This window comes from Uloborus diversus, chromosome 3, assembly GCF_026930045.1.
Source record: "Uloborus diversus isolate 005 chromosome 3, Udiv.v.3.1, whole genome shotgun sequence".
NCBI classification, from domain to species: domain Eukaryota; kingdom Metazoa; phylum Arthropoda; class Arachnida; order Araneae; family Uloboridae; genus Uloborus; species Uloborus diversus.
In genome coordinates, this window is record NC_072733.1 from 207,125,654 (window position 1) to 207,144,875 (window position 19,222).

Genomic DNA, 19,222 nt, shown 5'->3' on the forward strand with positions numbered 1-19,222 from the left:
CTCTCAGTTAGATTGGATAGCATTAGACAATAAAAGGTTACGCAAAATGTCATATTAAGTTATTCTTGTTCCGGACTTTGTAGCAGATGTGGGGCGAAAAAAAAAATCAGGATCCAATATTACAAAAATATCGGGACACTATACTGTTTCATGTTCATGGGTGTGTGTTTATTAGAAACATTGGTATAAAAAAGACAAATGTAAATTGCAGGGCCCCCAACTAGTCTGTTTTTTAGTTTTAAGCCCCTAAAAGTTCTTTTTTTTTTCTTCAAAACCTGGTCCCTTCTCCCCCCCCCTTTAAAATTTGAGTTTCATTTTGAATTTTCCCAGTAACTTCTATCTCTATTTATTTTTGAAAAAAAATATAAATATTTTTTCCACACCCTTACCATAATTTGAAATTTTTGAATCAAATTGGACACATTAGCCTACAAAACTACTGGTTGGGGTAAAGACGCTTTTCAATCAGGTAAAAAATGCAGTAACTAAGCTTGCACAAATGAGAAATAAAGGCTATAGTGCTGAAATAAACTCTTACAGAGATCAATTGAAACCAGTTCTACCATACACTCATTTTCAGATAATGCAAGAGAAGTTGAAATCCATGGAATCTAAAAGTTATAAAGAGCTCTGCATTTTAAATCAGGATTCCCACTCTTCCAGCAGATTAAAAAATAGGCCTTTTCATGGCACATTTTTAAGCTATTTAGGGCCCACTTCAGGCAAACCTCCCACACCAATAGAGAAGTTTTCGATTTTTCAATTTTATTTTCATATGATAGAGTAACATGTATGAACATCATAGGTGAAAAAAATTTTGCGATACGATAAGTAGTTTTTTTTTTTAATTAATTTTTAAAGTTCAAGCTCTTGTGACGTCAAATGGCATAGGAAGTGACGTCATGCGCTCTTCCATAGGGGAGAAGCCGAAGGTCACGCATTCGACTTCAAAGACGAAACATAAAAGGCTTATCTCCTCACATTTAACTCCTCGCATTTCTGGAACATTAAACCTCTCATCCTCTCAGAAATATTCGAATATCATCATTGATGTTACATGAGGAAGATTATTTAGATTGTGCTTTAACGAATCCAGTCTCCATAGTGTGTTCAAAAGGATTATTGAATTTCTAAAAAATATAAATATCAGCGTGCTCAAAATGTCCCTAGCGAAAACATGGGATCTTCGGCGGAAGGCTGCCCATTCGCGCCCTGTGACGTAGGCTCGTGACGTTTCAGAAAAGCGCACTTTTGCGCGTGGATTTGTAAAAATTCATTAAAAATCAACCACGGTTTTTTAAAATTCGGCGATGGTGAATTTTTTAGTTTTGAGGGTCAATTAACAATATCCAACAGCCAAAATATGAACATTTAATAGGTTGCAACTTCTCTATTCTCTTTGACGTCTTGAATTTATTTATATGCATTTTTTTTTATTTATCATTCATAATTGATGAGTAATTTTGAAATGCGTTAAAAAGCACTTTTTTTTAAACTAGACAGCAGTGCATTAAAATGTTATAACTAAAGTTCTATGGGAGCTATATTGTTGTATGACAGTTCATTTTAAAGACAATTACATGCACATTAATTTAATATGTTTATGTAACTTGAATAATTGTTGAGAATTTTTTTTTTACATATAAGATAGTCTTTTAAAATTTTTGGAAAAAACACGTGATTTTTATTAAAATTTAATGATTACAGAGAATTTTGGGACCATGAAAGGATCATCAGTTACAGCAAATAATGTAAGACACAGTGCTGCAATTTTCGCTAAAACTTTTAGAAACAGCTGAACCCTTCATGGTCAAACTGAAAATTTTTGGACATTTTTATAAATGGGCATTAAAAATCAAACAGTATTGAAGAGAAATTCTAGGACGCCATTGCAAAAATTTTCGAATTTTTCTATTTTAAAATTTTGTTGTTATTTTCCGTAACTGCTGAGTCACTCATAGTCCCACTCTGAAACATGTTTGATGGGATGTATACATTAAAATACACTTAAAAATTATATATTTTAAAAAAATTGAAGGACATTATTTTTAATTTTTAATTTTGTGAAAAAGTTTTTCTTGAAAATTATTAAACTATACATTAAACTCCAGATCATCCGTGGGGGGAATTATCGAAAGGCTTTCACACATTCAAAAAAAAATTTTTTGGCAATGATTTACTGAATGTAGAAAAATGCACATTTTAACGTAATGCAAAACCTGTTTCTAGACATCCCTACTTTTTTCTTTCCCTTCCCTTCCAATGGCATGAAACCTTTCATAGTCCCTGAAAAATAATTTTTATATGTACACGACCTACAGGCGTAATCGAGTGACCTCGCCAATCTTGTTCAAAAAACTTTCTTTCCCCAATGCATTTCTGTGTAACCTAGCTTGATATGTTTCAATTAATCTGTTTGCACCATTTGCTCTCATATGTGGGAAATCCATTTGCTAGAACGAGTGATCCTTTTTGAGTTTATACATACATTTTTTTCTAGTGTTATCATTTTAGTTAGGTTGCAAATATTACTGATAGGATGCAAATATTAGAGATCTATCTAAAGCTATTGCATAGACTAATATTGTCTTCTACTTACTTTGCGAATTATCTATTAATTTAGTTATCTATGGTTACCGTCCCACCCAATTACGAGAGTTTACTGTATATAAAATTAAAGTGCACGAAAGTACCTTTAAAATGAATTATTATACAACTCTGTTGCTTCCATACAACTTGAACTAAACACTTTAAAACACTACTAGCAAGTAAAAAAAAAGTGCTGTTTAACGAATTCCAAAATTAATTACACATCACTTATGAATGATAGATTTTAAAATATATACATAAATTTAAGACATCAAAGAGTAAGGTTTCTGAAAGTTTCATGAAAATCAGAGAAATCAAGTTGAAAAACCCTGTAAATGCAGCAACAAATTTTATTTTTCCAGAAAGATAATAAAAATCAATATATCGTATCTCAGAAAGTAATTAAGTGCCTGTATTTTGAAGTAAAAAATGGTTTTTATGTGCTGCTAAGAAACAATCCGGTAATTGGACAATTAGAGGAAACCCTTTTGACCAAAAAACTCACAGAAAAAAGAGCAATGAGAGGGAACAAAGGGAATTCCATTGCAACTTTCAACGAATTTATCTTGCAAAAAATTTAATGTGAGTCTCATACAGTGAAACATAATCCAGAATAGTTTTCATTATTAGTATACAGTGCAGTCTCTATTCTAAACACTCATAGGGCTGAACAAACGTGTTCAGATTATGGAGGGTGTTCTTTATACAGGGGGAATGTATATGTATTTTATTGCGTTGATGGACTATGTTCATCACTTTGCCTCATAAAATATTAAAATATAGCTGTCAGTACTATGCCTGAAAAAAAAGAGTATTTTTAAGCTGCCTTTGCATTGTGTATTCTCATGCAATGTACATTTTATCACTGAATTGTTTTATGGAAAAGTTTTTCGAGTTTGAAGGAAATCGTACTTTAAAGGTTTTTAGTACGACTTGATACAATGGTTGGATTCTTGAAATATAGTTTAGTGGCAGAAACTTCAGGCTCTATGGAATGCTTTTGTATGATGCAGCAGCATTCTAGAAAATATTTTTCTTTTTCCTCTCTTCATCTTCCCTAAATACTCTTCAATCCTTGTGATAAAATTGTGATTATATATCTCAGCAAAAACAACCCTGTTGTAAAAATTTCCCTGCCAAGAAAACCTTTAACTCTTCCCCACAAAAAAGAAAGCCCTCTTCCTAAACCAAAAAACCCACAGCCTTAAAAAGTCATGATATCTAGTTTGCCCGCCAAGTATCTGCCAAACTATCATCCTTCCAGTTCTCCTTTTTCATCACACCTACTTCTGTTAGAACCTCCTCCCACCTTCAACTCCTCAGAAATATGGATAGATCCTTCAAATTTTTTATCTTGTTGGGCAGGAAGCTTTTCTAATTGAGGTGGTTGCTTAGTGAGCAAAAAGCTTTCCGCCCAACTAGATAACCAATTTAAAGGATCTATCCATATTTCTAAGGAGTTGAAGGTGGGAGAAGGATCTAACGGAAGTAGGTGTGATGAAAGAGAACAGGGAGGATGATAGTTTGGCAGATACTTGGCGGGCAAACTAGATATCATGACTTTGTAAGGCTGAGGTTTTTTTTTTTGGTTTAGGAGGAAGGCTTTCTTTTTTGTGGGGAAGAGTTAAAGGTTTTCTTGGCAGGGAAATTTTTACAACAGGGTTGTTTTTGCTAAGACATCACATCTTTTTGCATTGATATTATTACTTTGCCTGTATTTTTAAAATTGAGGATTTCAAGTCATAAATATTCAATTGAAACAACGTTGTTTTGTGTTTTTAAGGAACAATAATGGCAAGCTTAATTTTACGTCATGTTATTTTCTGACCAATAAGATTCTATGTTCGTTTGGTGAGAATTGGGCCGTTTAAATTTTATTGCAATCCTTGTAGCCTCTCTGTTGCAAAAACTGCTTGGATAATAAAATACAATATTTTAAATCATATTGTCTTCAAGTATTTTACAACTTCACAATAAATTCTATTACAGCTTCTTTATTTGACGGATTATTCAACATTTTCATGAAGTTATTTTTCTTATGTTTTACAACTTGGGGGACATTTATTAATTACATAAGGGTACCGAGAGGGAGGAGGGTTGGAAAAATCTCTACATACCCTTACTTGGGGGGGGGGTCAACCATATTCTTAAGTAATATTTTCCAAGTCTATATTTTATATTAGAAATCGTGTGGTTTAGTGGCTTCGCAGGGACCATATTTCACTTGCGTCTGAAAGGTAAAAAACGTATTAAGATGAGCTGATTTTTCTTTGTTTGACAAAGAATGATTAGTGTAAAATATAATAAAAGAATCGCACTGGCATGTTTTATTCTTAATTAGTATCGCATCATAAACAAAAAATGTCGAAAAACCATTCAGTCTAGATTCCAATGTCGTAGTAAATATTTCTTTACACGAAAAGGCTTAATTTAAAAATAGTGAATTTAATAACGATTTCAGTGATGTAAGAGTGGTTTTTATTATTTTGAAAAACGAAATGGCAGCTTACGTAAGAATGGGGGGAGGGGGTTGAAAAATCTGATGTACCCTTACATGGGGGGAGGGAGGCTCAAAAATTGCCAAAATTATCCTTATGCAATTAATGAATGTCCCCCCCCCCCCGGCCGGCTATTCAGTTTTTATTTAATGACTTCTTTCTTAAATCGTGGATTATTTTACGTTTTATAGAATAATTTTAAATGTTGGGTGATTTACCTTTCTTTTGATGGAACTCTCTTGCTTAATGCCTAGTTGTTTAAAAGTTCACTAAAAAGACAAACTAACATATGTTATGACCAAGCAAAAAAAAAAAAAAATCCTATCCCTTAACGTCACCAAACAGCCCAAAAGTGCAGTTTTAGGCCTTGAGTCTCGAAACATTTCCAAAGAATAACGCCCACCCCATCCCTTTACATCTCATCTTTTAGCCTAATATTAAGTTTTTAAAATTTCAATACTAACAATTTCCTGAGGGCAGTCAAGCCCTGACCCTTACTTTAACATGGTTAAAGATAGTCTAATTTTTGTATTAAGGACATCAACTTTGAACTTTAAAATTCCCATCGCATCCAATGTCTCCAAAAATAGCTTAACGTTGGGTTTTTGAAAATGAAATTTCAGAAAAATTCTAATGTAAGGACCCCAAATGTGCACGAACCTAGCGTCATCACAGGTGGCTCCAAATTTCGTTTTTAGAAATTTCCAAGAGAAGACCGCAAAGCTTTCTTTTCTCAGGGATGAAGAACTTGAAATGAGCAACAGTTTCAAAAAAGATTTCGAGTGGGAACCCCCCTCCGAACTCTCTCTCTCTCTCAAGACGTTGTCCATCAAACAATGGCTAACGTTGTGTTTTTAGGACGTCATTTTCAAAAAGTTTGGTAGGGAGACAGGAAAACCATCTGACTTCCCAAATTTTTGGAAATAGTTGGAAACTTATGCCGTCAAGTCTACAATTCCGTTTTTGAAACTTCGGCATCGGAAAATTTCTTCAGAGCTCGCATACGTTCCCTATTCTCTTAAACATCATCAAAGATAGACTAAAATTGATTCCAAGTTTGAAAATATTTCAGGAGGAAAATCCTGTTTTTGCTGGAGCTAGGGGAGGCCCTTACACCACTAGATACAGCCTACATTTATGTGCTTTTCAGTTTAGTTGAAAAGCTTTCTGGACAGCGCCGCTGAACATTCCCCAATGTCTGCACGTATCCAAAGATAGCCTAAACTTGTATTTTTAAGACTTCAATTTCAGAAAATTTCCTTGCGAACTCCCAATCCCCCTAACGTCACCAAAGAAAGCATAAAACTGATTTTAATTTTGAAAAAAAAAAATCTGGAGGGAGCTCAAAGCCTCTTTTCTATAAACTGTTACAAAAAATTGCGTAAATTATCAATTTTGACGTAACTTTTGGAATTTTTCGATGGAGCTCTGAATTCCTTTTTTTTTTCTTTTCAAGAAAAATAAGGAAAAAAATTTTTTTTTCTTTTTTCAAATCTTTTAAAAACACTTTTGACTCTTTAGTGTATGAACTATTTCCCATCAAAAGGGCGGCAAATTGAGGAACCGCCCCGGGTGGCAAAAGGCGTAGCTACGCCACTGGGTCCTGGGGTTAACCCTGTGGACATTTTACGAAATTATAGTTCTAAAACACGTTTTAGCAATCATTGGTAATGGTGGTAAGAGAGGAGGATCAAAGACTTTTTATGAAGGATTGGAATTCAGAGACTTGAAATTTTAAAGGATAATTAACGCAATGTAACATCAAAGACGCTCTTCAAGAATTCTTCTTTTGGAATTGAAGTCCTATTTATACTCCTCGGCAATTCTTTAAAAAATATATTAATAGTATTTCTAAAAATTTAACTGTTGGCCACTTCAAATCCTAAAAGTTTTCTAAATTGAAGTTCCAAAACTGCTATTTTAGATGACCTTAGATCGTTGTTGCATCGGGACTATTTTGAAGTGGAAAGCTTAATATGGATGGGTAAGGTGGCACTCCCTTTGAAATCGAAGTTTCAAAAGCGTGATTGTTTGTGGAAAAGATGGGGATCAAGATTTTTCCCGAAATTTTTTTGAATTTAAAGTCTAATACGCAGTTGTAGACCATTTTTGATGACATTGAAGGAAGGATTGGGGGTTGAAGAAGTGTTTCAGAATTGAAGTTCTAAAACTGGAATTTTAGATAATTTTAGATGATGTTCCGAACAGGTAAGTTAGAGAGCTTTTCCCCAGTGATATTTAGATTCCCCAGATAGATAATGATTCCCCAGTGACAATACCGAAATTTTAGATAATCTTTGAGGACATTGAGGGGGGGGGGAGTTGGAGGCTCCAGTCTAGAGGGGGCTGCACAAATTTGTCACCAATTAACAGTTATCTTATACTTAACCTCAAATATGTTTTAAACTTAATCATAATGAGTCAAGTTCTTTTTAAAGCACATTATATGAATTTTGTTTTAAATGATTGAAATATTAGCTGTATGTAAAAAGATTGAAATCTCAAGCAGGTACCTAAGAAATGTTGCGTTTTTTTGTTTTATTATTATTATAGTGTTAATAAGAAAATAGATATTTCGCAATTAACTTAAATGATATAGTCAAAATTTTAATAAAGGCTATGTACAAATGATGAAACATCAGAACATTGAGTAATTAGCAATATTAAAAAAAAAAAATATATTGAATACTTTTTAAAAAATTAATGGAAATTCCATAATGCTCATATTTAATCGCAATACTAAATGTCCTAATTAATTTAACTTTTCAGATCAATTTCATTTTCAAAAATGGGCATAAACTTAAGATATACACTGGTGAAACTTAAGGACATTTTTACTAGTGGTTTTGGCTTAAATTGACCAGGATGTAAATGGATTAAAATATTCAATTGGATGTGGCAAATGACAAGCATGCAAGTCTTCAATTACATAAAATGAAAATAAGAAGGGTAGAAAATAATGGTGAACACCAAATTATTAATGTCTAAGCGATAGAATCACATAGCAAACGAAATCAAGCAAGTTTTATTGGAGTGGATGCATCAGATTTTGATATGTGTCAAAAAATCAGGGCTGATGCTTAAAAAATTAATATGTGTAAATTTTGAGCCTAATTCGTAAAATTTTGTAAGTGTGTATTTTCTAGAACCCAAAATCCATGATCAATTGCTAATTTCCATGATTTTTGAGCATTTTTTATTGAAAAATACGACTTTCCATGACCGATTTTGCTTGTGATAGAAATCTAAGGTTTTCCAGGTGAATAGTATTATTTATATGAATTTGAATAATACAGCAGTATTGATTAAGTGAAACAAATGCAGAGACTGAACCTATTGAGATGGCTCTATTAAACTATCGATTGGTGAAAAGTCACCACTCTAAAAAAGTAGATCTCTCTGATTTTCAGTAAGTTTCACATCATCTTTTGTTAACATTTCTGGTCTTAAAATTCTTCTGCAGCTCTTGTATCTAAGCCATTTTTGGCCTCTTATAAAAATGCTTAATGTCTTGCACACTGTTGCCATCTAAAATATTACTTGCAATTACTAACATACCAAGATGTCCCATTTGCTGGTACAGTTTAAAAAAATAAATAAATAAACTTACCATCTGAATATAATCAATAGTCTTCCAAGTAAGAGTCATTAGTTCTTGGGGTGCAGCACAATAAAGCTTTGAGGAAGAGAAAAACATAATTTCTACAATGAAATCAGTACAGATAAAATTTTATCTGAAACATATAAGGTAATATGGAAAATGCAATTACTTAATTATTAAATGTGACTTGTGTTTTTAGTTTAACAAAGTGGATGCCAAACTTATTGTACGAATTATCAACTACAACACATAACAAAGTCATTTTAGTACTATATTTCTGTGTCAAAAAGTTTAAGCGTTGTTTCTGATTGATATCAGTGTTAATTAACTTCAAGTTTGAAACAGTTAATAAAATTTATTAGTTGAGAATTTTTCAAAAAAGTTTTCAGCATTGTGTACAACTGAAATATCATTTCCTTATATTTAAAAACACTATCCTCCACTAAAAATACAATCTTCCATAATTTCGAATCAATTTATAGTACTTAAAATTAAAAATTGCCCTTAATAGGTACTGTAAAAAAAAATCTGGGAATTTACTTTGAAAATATTCAGACTTCTCTTGAAATCCAAAATGCAACACATTTGACTTACACTAGAACACTCCAAAAACATTATATTTTGTTTCTAACTCTTTTTAAAAACTTGACGACTTTCAATGCCTAACCATTTTTTGGAAGGGCTTTTGACTGACTGTAGGAACCTCAAGTGCTATTCCTAATATCCAGATTCAAGCAGACATGAAGCATTTTAGATCTTGAACAACATAATACCAAACCCTAAACTATCGATCTTTCAAAACCTTGTATATTTGCTTTGTTAATGCTTCATTAAATAATTTTAGGGTTTAAATAAGAGTCAACACAGTGCCTCATTCATTCTACGATAAAAACAATTAGTCTCAGTTGTGGCAACTAATTGTTTTGGCAGTAGCATAGTTGTGCCATTATTGTAGCATTCTAGTTTGCAAGCAAGTATAAGTAACACCTAACTATTAAAGGTCATTTTAGAGCCACAAAATTTGGAAAAACTTTTCAAAATTATGTAGGCAATAGTTAATGATGTTAGGCATAATACTTATTTGGAACTTTTTTTCTATACCGTTAAAATTGTGTGCTTGCATATACTTCTTTAAGCTATAGATACATTTGACTGTTCTGATTTGTAAAACAGTTCTTTTCTACTTTTAGCACTTTAATTGTTATCAGAACCACAGCAGTTTAGTTCGTGAAAGCTAAAATTCAGCACTTTTTGGTAACAAACAATAACGGAAAATTTTTGCTTGATTTATTTACAGAGCATGGTTATCAGCATGGCAAATATATATATATAATAAAAGTGAAAAATATTGAAAAGACCACACCAAAAGCCCATAGATGCGCAAGGCAGCAAAACTAAAAAGCCAAGTAAATATAAAATAAGCAAGCTTAAACATTCTCTTTTAGTTCATAGTTAAAAAAATTTTAGTCTTTTGACCATATTTAATGAATCCTCCACGGCTGATGAGTTCTGGATTCATGCTTTATCTTTTCCTACTTAATAGCTATTTGCAATTTTCCTTATCACTATTTTTATATAATTTGTTTAATAATTGGAATTTGGCTTGCTTATTTTATATATATATATATATATATATATATATATATATATATATATATATATATATATATATATATATATATATATGGTGTTCTGTTTTAACCATAACCTGCAAGACCTTAATTTTCACAACTGTTAGTCCTAGGTGTATACTTCCAATTGCAAAAATGTTCAAAATCAGTTGCAGAGTTAGGATATTGAAAGATTGAAGCAAAAATGAAAACAAGTCAAAAAATACAAAATTTAACTTTTTATATGGGCCCTATATCCTGTAACTTTAGTTGAAAGGTATTAAAATAAATCACTGTTTTTTGCTTGCTTCTTTTATGAAATTTTCAGACTGAAATTTTTAAAGAAATTATAAGATAAATTTTTTTTAGCTTGGGTTAAAATAATTTGGAAAAATATACATTCAGACTTTGTAGTCCATTGGAAAATTCTTTGAAAGGTCAAGTTTTAATTATGGTTAAGGATGCAAAATGATTGCACACAAAAAACCTGACTTTTCTTCCAGCCATTTTTCAACTTGAAAACGTTGAGACTAAGATAAAATACACATTTAAGTTTAAGATTTCAATACATAATTTGTAAATATGGATGTAAATGGCTGTGAGGGTACAAAAAGAAAACATTTCATTTGTTTGATAGAAAAAAGAAAATATAGCATTCAAATATCTAAATAGCTGCAAAAATGGAAGCAATGTTCTGTTTATTCAACTATTTACTAAATGATTAGTTAAGGAAGAAATCTCAACTTTCCAAAAAATTTATCAATACCTAAAAAAAAAAAAAAAAAAAAAAAAAAAAAAAAAAAAAAAAAAAAAAAAAAAAAACTTTGAAGATATTTAGACAATGAGAACGTTTTGGCACAACTTAGGTGCAAAATGGGCTAAAAAATATATTTTGGAACACCTAGGAGCAGCAGGTGTTTGGGGGCACAGTTGGAGCAGGTTTGGGATCATTGTAGAATGATCCCAAACTTGCAAAGAGAAATACAGTAAACTCCTGCTTATCTGCGATCGGATCATCCGCAATTCGGATTACCCTAGGGTCTTTTCACATTTTTTATCAACAATCATTAAATGTTTTTTAAACTTATGATTGTGTTAATGTTCATTCTCAGCTTTTAAAGATTTGTATTTTTTCCATTCAATGTTACTAGATGCAATACAGCAATGTTTTTAGCTATAATTGAAATGGATGTGCGAGTGTTATTCATATTTTTTATTGTATACAGTAGTATTGTCTTTTACCTATTATTCAGATTATCCGCGGTTTTTGCTTATCAGCGGTTATCGTGCCACCTTATGCTGCAGATAATCGGGAGTTGACTGCAGTTAAGATGACTGAGCTTTTTCTAAATTAACAAATTGGAATTTTTTTTTCGAAAATTACAGTGTACATAAAGAAAGAACATTGTATTTTACAATAAAACTTGCATTGAAATAGCTTTTTATACTTTTGGCAGTAAATTTTTGCTTTAAAAAAAAATTGGAAATTTAATTTTTTTTTTGATGGGGCAAAGTGAAAAATGAAATGTTTTTGTAATCAAATATTTTCTATTTGATTATAAAAAATATTTTTGATCAAAAGAATCAGTAAATAAAAAGTTCAATGAATAGATGAAAAAATACAAAAAATAAGAATAATTAAATAAATTAATTAATGCATGAGCAAAATAAATGAGTGAGCAAAAGGGGGAATTAATAAGAAAATATGTGATTGAATGAAAAAATAAGTGAATTACTAAATTAAGGTATGTCAATGAAGTAATTAATAGAGAATACGTAGGAGATAAATGAGGAGTAATTTATCAAAAGGGAACATATCCACTTTTCAGAAAAATTCATTTTATGACATTTTTAAAATCTTTCTGATGACCTTTATCAAATCCCTTACTCTCAAGAAGTCCAAACATGGAAAACCCTCTTTTATTAAAGGGCAAGTGGCTTTTTGATCAAAAGGTAACAATCTGTCCTCTGCACGTTTTATTTTGAACAAAAGGGGATATATCCTATAAGAATATGTAGTAAGAAGACTTTTAGATCCAAAGGAACACATGTCAAAATCCTCAAATTTTTATCCAGTACTTTAAGGTTCACATACTTCGATAAGAGAATATGAGAAGGTGAAATATTAGAGTTTTGGTGAAATTGGAATTTTCACCATTCAGGTTTTCATTCAAAAGAGCACATATCCAAAATTAAGTTGGCGATATCTCCTTTTTTTACACAAACATTTCTTACCCTGGATCATGATTTGTCATGCTTTTGTGCTCAATTCTGTACTCAGAGAAGTTGATAAAATTATTTTGCTCTTACCGTAATTCAGTTTTCTCACCTCCTGAACATTTTTGGAAAATAGATATGTTCCCTTTTGATAAATTAGTCCACAAATGATTGAATAATTAAATGAAATTAACTATTTCACTTTTCCCCATTCACTTTGACCTTATGTACTTGTCTAATTGTACGAAATATTTAAAACACAAATAAGTTTAATATTAACTAAATAAATATTACACCGTACATTAGTAGGTCTCAATTAATATTTGAAATGTTAATAACAATAACTTTATCATTTAATAAAAACAAAAATAATTTTTGACTTACAACAAAATATTACAATATAAGAACCGGTTTTTGAAAACTGCTTGTACTATCACATTCTTTGATTTTCAAAGATAATTTTTTCTTGACTAGAAAAGACTACATGCATTACTACATAGCTACAATGTTAATAGATAGGTGCCGCTAAAAGCAGAGTAAATATTTTACCATTTCACTTTGTCCCACTATTTCAATTTGTCCCACATTCCCCTACATAGTTCACTTCCAGTTTGTTTTGAGCCAGTATGTAATACTTCTCATTAGCTCTTATGAAATTATAGTAGCTAAAAGCTTTTCTTATTTTGTTCTTTATTTTAAATGAAATTACTGTACAGAACTTTTACAATTTACTTATGTTTAGTTGTAAGTAAGATGCACTTCATAATGATGACATAAACTTTCAAGTGAATTAAATAATTTTGTAATTATTCTTAACACTTATTTCCTGCTTTAATTTTTGATGAGCAGCATAGTTAAAAGTTATTTAACATTTAAGAAAAACTTTAAATGCTAATTTTCTTACCTAGAAATACAAAGCAAAGCACTTGATATTGCATAGTCACTGAAGGCAGGCATTGCATTCAAAGAGTACAAAACAGTTCAATCTTGATGTCTCTTAAAGAAAAAATAATGCAATTTCATAAGCATTAAGAATTAAACACAAAATCAATCCAATGCATTCATTAAAAATGTGTAACATCAAAAACTCTTGAAAAGGTGCAGTATGTATAAGAATGAAAAAGTTTTATATATGCTTTATAATAGTAGTATAACTTGGAAAATTTTGGCAAAATCATGAACTTCAATAACAAAAAAAAAAAAAAAAAGTTTGTAGTCTAATACCTATTAAAACATTCCAAAACAGCATTACACCCACTAGGGCCTGATTGTGACCCATAATTTGAGAAACTGTTAAAGAAATCTGTTGAAAAATAGCTCCAATATTCAATACTAAATATTATATTTAAAGTGCAAAACATCTAAGGCAGCAACATGCCCTGGAAGAACATTTAGTACATAATATTAAAGTAAATGTGAAGATATTATAAGAAATAAAGATATAAATATTGCAAGGATGAAAGGAATTGACCCAGAACAAATGTTGTACTGTTTTAAACTTTGGAAGCAGCTGTTTAACTTTTAAGGGTCACAAAACTGTTAACTTTGCACGTATAAAAGAAAGGTTATATTTATGTCCAGAGTATAAAGGCCCAAATTTTTATCTGTGTAATCACATCACAGCAGGTAAGAAAGGTTCGCTATTATTTAATCTGATTACCCTTCTAAAATAGCTCCCTTTCCATTTAGTTTATTTGAGAGGCATGTTTTCTCCCAAGAAATAAAAAAGGAAAGAAGGAATTTACACATACCACTTAACTTTTACAACAAAACTCAAGTTTCCAAAAATAAATAAATAAAGCCATTATAATCTAGAAAAGGTGAAAATGAGTTTCAACTCTCAAAATAATTGAGAATCTTGAAAAATGCAAAAGGATTGAAATCTTGAAGACAGCAAGCAGTTTTTGACGAAACAATACTTTCAAAAATGGCATGTTTTCAGAGAGAAAGCATACATAAAAATAAGTTTTAATACAAGTTAAAATTTTAAGACACTCTTTAAATTTTCATGAACATCATTCACTTTATGAAAGTCATTAAAATACTAGTAAGACAAGTAATTTCTAGAAAAGTATATGTTGGAGAAAAACATTTTCAAAAGAATCAAAATAATATGTAATGAAAGAATACAAATCAGATCTTTATGATTTTCATACTATTATATAAGAATGGTCAATTTTTATAATTGTGATTTATACGCATGGATTTTTCATTTAACAATATTACGTAAATTATTTCAAAATGAACTTGACATTACCTCCACAATCTGAAAATTTGCATATCTGGAATTTGGCACTTAGTGCATTCTAGCAGTTTTGCACAAATGGCATAGTAGAAATTTCAAAGATTTGTGATCCCTGACTCTTCCTTGAACATTTTAAGACATTACAATTTTCCCTGACAGTTACAAATTCTCCTGGTGTGTGGCAGTGTTGGGCATTAATCAAATATTTTTTCAACTACCTTGTTAATTTATTAAAAAATTAATTGCAATTAAATTAATCACAATTACACTATTAATTGCACTTTGCAAATAATTTAATTGGATTATGGTACATTAATCCTTTCTCACAATTAAAATTGCAATTAATTTTTTGAATTGTTTTATGAAACAATTGAAACTAACAATTAACTTTATGTAACAACAGGTGCAGCGCAGGGTACAGAGTCTTAAAGTATTATTTGATTTCGTATTCTCATTTGGTGCTGATTGCTCAACAAATCATTTTCCGTGTTTGTGTTTTAAGTGTTTTAAGTTTGTGTAAATCAGTTTTAGTTTAACCTGTAACAGGAGAGGTGAGAAAGGAGAACATAAAAGGTCACGTGAGGTCTCAGAGACCGCTGTTTTAAATTTTTTTTTAAATCGTGTACATAAGATACATTTCTGTTATTTCTCTCAGATGTTTTTTGGACTTTTACTACACGAAAAAAAAAATTTTTTTTGAATTTTTAATTGAAATATACCTTTTCTGAGGAAATTTTGCTGGAGTCATAAGATTTCTTGAGAAAAGTCACATGCTGCAGTAAATAATTTATTACTCATAATAAAGTTACTGTTGTAGTTGTGGTTTCAATAAGTTTCATTAAAGTTACTGATGATTTTTCTGCATTGATCTTTTATTTGTTGCTAACATGTGTGTTTAAATACTTAGATAGTAATATGGTACCCGTCCAACGTCCATGTTCCAGGTAGACTTGTAGCCTGTACAGTATATTATACAAAACCAATGTTTTTTTTAAAGAGTTAATTTTAATTAAAATTCATAAAACAATTGGCAATTGTTAATTGTAGTAAACTACAATTAACAATAATTAATTGATAACTCACTACTACAGTTTACAATTGATCAACTGTTATTTGTTGTGATTATATTTACCAATTGATCAATTGTTAATCTTTAATTGTCCATGCAATCAAAATTTGCCCAATACTGGTGTGTGGCAACCCAGATTTAAACAGTTCAAACTTTAAAAACTAATTTAAAACTAAAATGTGAGGCAAAAAGTTATGTACATACATTTACTAAAAAGTTATATACATACATAAGTGGCAAAAAGTTATGTACATACAATTAATTTCAGATCCAATACTGTACTCATTTGATACTTATAAAATTGATTACATTAATTCAATACAATATCTAAACCAAGTATCAGAAATAAGTGGAATTGGAATACCTCTCTTTGAGAAAAAGCATTCAATTAGTGATATGCATTTCATGAAATTCTTCACCGGGAAGATAACAACACAACCGGGAAGAACAACCAGGAAGATAACATCATTTGAAATTAATTCATGCATTCGCATTCTTAATACATAATATTAAAAATATCACACAGAACATATGCGACAAGACGCTTTTTAGCTAGGAGAACACAAAAATAAATGTCAAACTCTGAAGTCAACTCTTTCAAAGCCAATTTAATAAATAAATACAGCAAACTGACATTCATACTTAATCTGATGTAAATCCAATAAAAATAAAGGGTCATGTGAATCTAAACATTTCTCTTCATTCTAAACATTCTCTTCTTTGCTGGTGCTACAGCCTGTTGCAGGCCAAGACTGTCTCTTGAAGTCTTTCCCACCTAACCCTATCCCCTGCAATGGCCCTCCATCAGTTCACTCCTACTACCTTGAAGTTCTTTTCTACCCCATCCAGTCCCCCCCCCCCCCATGACAGAGGGTCTCCCTCTTAGGCGTTTTCCTTCAATGTTGGAGAAGGTGACTCTTTCTGTGGGAAATGCATCTACATATCAAAATATGTGGCCTAGCCACCTAATGCGAGATGCCTTTATAACCTTCAAGATTTTAGGTTCACCATACTTTTTGTAAATTTCATGGTTATAAGCTCTTCTCCAACAGTTATCTTGTTTTATTGGTCCAAAAATCTTTCTTAAAATTTTTCTCTCAAAAATCAATAAAAGCTTTTTTTCTGCCCTGTAGAGAACCCAACATTCACTCCCATACAGGACAACAGGTCTTATCAATGTTTTATATAGAATTAATTTAGTTTTAAAGCTAATGTAATTTGAATTTAATTGAGTTTTTAAGGCCATAGAAACACCTATTAGCCATGGATAGCCTGTTTTTAATCTCAATATATAGGTCATTGCAGCTTGAGATCATTGTGCCCATGTATTTAAACTGCTTCACATTCCTAAATGTACAGTTGTTTACTTTCAAAGGGGTTGTATCTACATTTCTGCTTGATGCAATCATAAATTTAGTTTTATTTTCATTGATGGTTAGACTCCTCTTACTCGATTCTCAAGTGTGAGATAAAAGCTTCAACAACAGCTCAATGTCATCCGCAAAAGCAAGTAATTGGCCTGTTCTTTGTAGGATGGTTCCGCTAGGATTTAATTCAGAGTATCGAACAGCTTTTTTTAGAGCCAAGTTGAACAGGAGGAACCAGAAAGGATCACCTTGTCGTAAACCCCTCTCAGTATAGATAGGTTTCGAGAAATGCGATAAATATTCTCTACTTTCAGAAAATTGCTTATATGCATGTTGTGATATAAAACCAAGAAATCTAATTTTAAACATACCTATGAGTAAACTTTCAAGAACAATTGCCATTTTGAGTATTTTCATTGGCCTGGAATTAGCCCATCTTTCATCTTGTCATCAATATCACAGCAAAAGATTTGCTAAAAAAAAATAATCAAATAGTTACATTCAAATATTAGCAGCAAGTACAAAAATGCAAACTTCAGCAAATCAGCAGGTACAACAAGCATGGGTGAAAGGGAAAAAAATACTAAGGACTGAAATCAAATATATTTTTGTGACTATCTGAAATCATGTATTTTCTAAAAATTAACGTCAATGTTTAGAACATATTAATATTCAGTCCCCTTTATTTTTTGTAACAATTAGATAAACATTAGTAATAAGAATACATAATAATTGAGGTGGAAATTGAAGCTAAACATTTTGAAAAATAATTCTTAAGCACTTAACAAAAAAAGTAGTGTATTTTGACTATTTCACATGCTAGCAAAGGCGATAAAAATGCTCCCAGAGTCAAGAAAAGACATCATACAGAATTGAACAGCACAGCTTCTCACCATCCAAGAAACTTTTAGAAATGTTTTCAGCAATGGCAAGAGTGCTGGCAGAAGTGCATCACCAAGGAGACTACTTTGAAGGAGCTTAGTGTTTCAGATTTCCTTTTTTAATAAATTTACTTTTGTGACCAAAGGTTCAATACAAATATACCAAATACAGTGGGCTGGCTCTCTCTACAAAAGTGGGGGTGTTCATTATACTGGACAATGTATGTACCGTCTGAGTAAAAACTTTAAGGACAGTAATTTTTTTTTTTTTTTTGAGAAATTTTAGACATTAAACTGAGGATCAAAAAACATGAGTAATAATTATTAACCTCAAAAAAAAAAGTAAAAAAAGACAAAAATATTATTTGTAATTTTTTCATTATCAGAAAATATTGAAGATCAATATTTGAGCCTGAGTAAAATCTTTACGGCCAACATAGAAAAAATAGCATATGAAGAAAAAAATACAAACATCAAGAAGCTTGTGTAAGAGCCATTTCTTCGAATGACTTCAGATATTTTTGTTTGCATAGATGAAACTAGTTTTTAACAAAGTTCGGGATCTGTTGTATACCATTCATCTTCCACAGTAAATTTCAGTTCTGTTGATGAAGTAAAATGTCTCCCATTTGCATTAACTCTTCTAGTTAAGTCGCCGCATAAGTTCTCGACTGGGTTGAGATCTGGAGACTGAGCTGGCCATTTCAAAGTTTCAGCGTCGTTATCTTAAAACCAATTTTTTCTACTGTTACTCAAATGGATAGGTGCATTGTCTTGCTGACATTTCCAATTTTCTCCAACAATAACTTCGGCATTTGGTAAAAGACAACTTGCGAGGACATTTTGATATGCTTGTGAATTCATTTTACCCGAAACAAACACAATTAAGCCCATACCATTGTAAGCAAAGCACCCTCCATGTCATGATAGAGCCTCCACATAATTGGCGCTTGGAGAATATTTCTTTTCATCTTCGTAAATCATGCAAATAGTACTTCCATCCATCCAAGTTCTACTTCTTTTCTTTAGAAAAAAATTATTTGTATCCATTGGTTATTTCCCAGATCACGATTTTCTGGCTAAAGTTGAAATGCTCTATATTGTGCCTATTCAGTAACTGAGGCTTAGTCAATTTTGCTGCATAA

The 19,222-nt window shown here is 31.1% G+C and overlaps 1 protein-coding gene across 1 annotated transcript in view; it reads right to left on the reverse strand.

The window, feature by feature from the left end:
* LOC129219401 (nipped-B-like protein) overlaps nt 1-19,222 on the reverse strand; it is a 59,345-nt gene that overhangs the window by 10,414 nt on the left and 29,709 nt on the right. Inside the window, exons 5-7 of the mRNA XM_054853790.1 lie at nt 17,568-17,669; nt 13,420-13,511; nt 8,698-8,763 (exon numbers count right to left, since the gene is read on the reverse strand). The gene's annotated coding sequence lies outside the window, so the exon portion shown is untranslated. The remainder of the gene's footprint in view (nt 1-8,697; nt 8,764-13,419; nt 13,512-17,567; nt 17,670-19,222) is intronic.